The sequence below is a fragment of the Triturus cristatus genome, chromosome 5_2 (assembly GCF_964204655.1).
Source record: "Triturus cristatus chromosome 5_2, aTriCri1.1, whole genome shotgun sequence".
NCBI lineage: Eukaryota > Metazoa > Chordata > Amphibia > Caudata > Salamandridae > Triturus > Triturus cristatus.
Window position 1 is genome coordinate 973,746,174 of NC_140588.1, and position 3,388 is coordinate 973,749,561.

A 3,388-nucleotide genomic window follows, 5' to 3' on the forward strand; every position below is an offset into this window, starting at 1 on the left:
TGAAGCGCTGGGGTACCACCAGCACACGGGCTGACCCAGGTTCAGCAGCCTTAGGCTCGCTATACAGGAGGTCGTTCTCCCAGTAGACCCAATGTGATCCTGACTGATCACCTGTCGTTTGGGCTGAGGCCTGCTGCCTCATACCCACAAGAGAAGGGCACACTTTCTGTTCAGCACAAAATTCCTCCCTGGAGGGACCACCATCCTGCTGCCAATGGGTCAGCTCGGGCAGGTCTCCCAGTTCGGCCACTTGTTCTCCTGTCGGTTCCAGGGCATCCCCCTCAGGGTCTGCTCCCTCCTGGACCGCGGGAACGATGGGGGACGGTTTCCCGCGCCCCCTGCCTCTTCTCTTCACGGTTGGGACCTGGGCCATACTTTCAGGCTCCGGGCCCCCATCAACACCCTTACTGACTGACATGGACCGGGTGGTCGCACACACCCACTCAGGCAGACCCAACATTTCCAGATGCGCTTTTCTCTCCACCTTAGCCCAAGGGGAGTCCTCCAAATCATTGCCCAAGAGACAATCAACAGGCATGGCGGGCCTCACAGCAACCTGAAGAGTACCTGAGACCCCCCCCCACTCAAAGGGAACTTGAGCTACCTCACACTGACTCTGTGAGTTGTCAGCAGCTACAACGGGGTAGAATGCATGAGGGACCACCTGCTCTCTGGACACCAAGTGACACTTGACAGCTGTCACACTCGCTCCGGTGTCTCTGAGAGCTTCCACCCTATGGCCATTAATGGTCACCCACTGCCTATATTTCTTAGTGTTACTAGGCAGAGGGGTTGGAGGGACCATTTCCACGTCTCCTAAAGAGACCAGGGACATTTCTGCGGGACCCCACCCACCGGGGGCACCCATCTCCTCCCCTCCCAGGGCTACACTCGCTACCTGACGAGGGGGTGCACGCGGCGGTGCATTCGAATCCTTCATGGGACACTGGGGATCATAATAACGGTGTCCCACCTGCTTACAGGCATAGCAGGTCATGGGGCCCCTGTGAACAGGTTTACCTGTCGGGGCCTCTGGTTTCTTTACAGGGGGAGGCTGGGAACCCTTCCCTTGGTTCCCTTGGGGACTACTTTGGGGCCCTTTCTGAAACTCCCTCTGTTTACCCCTGTCCCCCCCACTCTTCTGCTGGGGACCCTGCCCACCTTTGGCTGAGTCTCCCACTGGACCCTTGTGGACCCTGGTACTGACCCAGCGGTCCGCCTCCTCAGCAAGTTTTCTAGGGTTAGATAGCTTGCTGTCAACAAGGTGCTGGCGTAGCTCTGGAAAACAGTTATTAGACAAGTGCTCCCAAGCAAACAAATCATAAAGAGCATCATAACTATCAACCTTGCTACCCTTTATCCAACCATCCATGGTTCTGCAGAAAAAAGACACATATTCAACCCACGTAGTACCAGGCAACTTCTTACATTCTCTAAAGGTTTGTCTGTACTTTTCTGGAGTTAAGCCATATCTCAGCATTAAAGCATCTTTCATATGAGTATAAGACATCCTATCCTCAGCAGGAAGGCTCAACAAGGTATCTCTCCCCTCGTTTGTAAAGCGGCTCCACAACCCCGTTCCCCAATCCTTCTCAGGGACCCGGTGGGCCAACAATGCTAACTCATATGCTTTAAACCATTGGCTAATATCTTCATTCTTACTGTAATCCTTGATCACATCTTTAGGAAAATAAAACCTACTTTCTGCAGGCACAGATGGAGTGCTGCCACCAGAGGGATTCAACTCTAAACTCTTAGTTTTAAGCTCCATCTCCCTCACCATCTTCTCACGTTCAAACGCTAATTTCTCTCTCTCAAAATCTAATCTTTTGCTCTCCATTTCAGCTTCTCTCTTGCTTCTTGCATTCTCTAATTCCAACTGCCCTCCTAATTTGAGTTTTGCCATTTCTAACTTGTACCCCCTCTCCTTCTCCCTGTCTTCTAATTCTTCGGGGGAAAGGCTCCTAGAGGACGCACTACTGCCTGGAGATGACACTGGCCCACCTGTGGGCTCTTCCTCTTCCTCTTCTTCTTCCTCTTCCGGTACCACCACCGGATCAGAGGGATTTCTGGCCTCTAACCAGGCCTTCAGCGCTTTGAGGAAGCCCTCTTTCTTTGAGACACCTGTGGTAGGAACTTTAAACTGCTTGCAAAATCCTTTTAGATCTTTTAGCGTGTAGGAATCTATCTTCTCCTTATCAAATTCCCCCACAACATTCTCCACAGGTGTAGCAGCTCCGGCATTCTCCATGGTCAAAACTGGCAGTGTTTAAGAAAATAAGCTCCAGGAAAGCGGAGAACAAAAATAGGCAATCCTACCAAACAGACTGTGGCTGCGCTATGGTCTGCTTTCACTATGTAGCGTACACTAATCACTGCACATGAGTCATAAATGCAAAGTTCAATCCTCACCGCTGACCACCAATGTTAGAACCGGCGGTCTCTAGTTGGCAGAGGTATACACTTCTGACAAATAGGGACCAACCAACTCTAGTCAGGGAAAGGGGATTACACACTCAGATAACCCCTGCTACCCCCTTGGTAGCTTGGCAGAGCAGACAGGCTTATCTCAGAGGCAGTGTGTTAAGCATTTATGACCACATACAGTAATAAAGTGAATACACTACAGATGGACACGACACAGAAGTTATTATAAAAATAGTATTTTTATATAAGGCTTAGCACAAGACCAAATAACGACAAAAATATACCACAGTCTTAATAAATACTCTTTGGAAGAAAAAATAATAGTTCAAGTAAGGTTTCTTCTTAGCAAATAGTTCTTTAGCAAAGTATTCTTCTGAGCACAGTTCTTTGGCAACAATGTAACCCCCACAGGAGTCACACGACGTCGAGTCTACAAGATTCCCAAGGTTCGGCGTCGACCGCGAGGAGCGCTACGTCGAGCCTGGAGTTGCAACAGACCCCACAAGTACAGTACCTTGAGAAACGAAGAAAACGATGATCCACGGCGTCGAGATCGGCGTCGAGGTCGTGCCTCGGAGTCGGGTCAATCCGCAGCGGCGTCGAGGGATGTCGGGCCGGAGCAGCGCTCACGGCGTCGAGAAGGGCGTCGAGTCGATGCGATCAGCAGCGGCGTCGGGACGGGGTCGCTTGGAGGTAGAGCCGATACTCACTCCTCACTGGCGTCGATACCGGCGTCGAGACGGGGTCACTTGGAGCCGGGGCCGATACCCACTGCTCACTGGCGTTGCTGCTGGCGTCGATCGGGCCCGGCGGCCGGCGTCGAAGGCTCGGGACACTGGAGCCGTTACTCACGGTGTCGAGCTGGATTCGGCGGCGTCGGCGGCGTCGAGACTGCAGATTTCCCCTTGTGTACTGGAAACAACACTTTCCAGCAATTCAGCAAATGGTGAAGTCCTTTGGC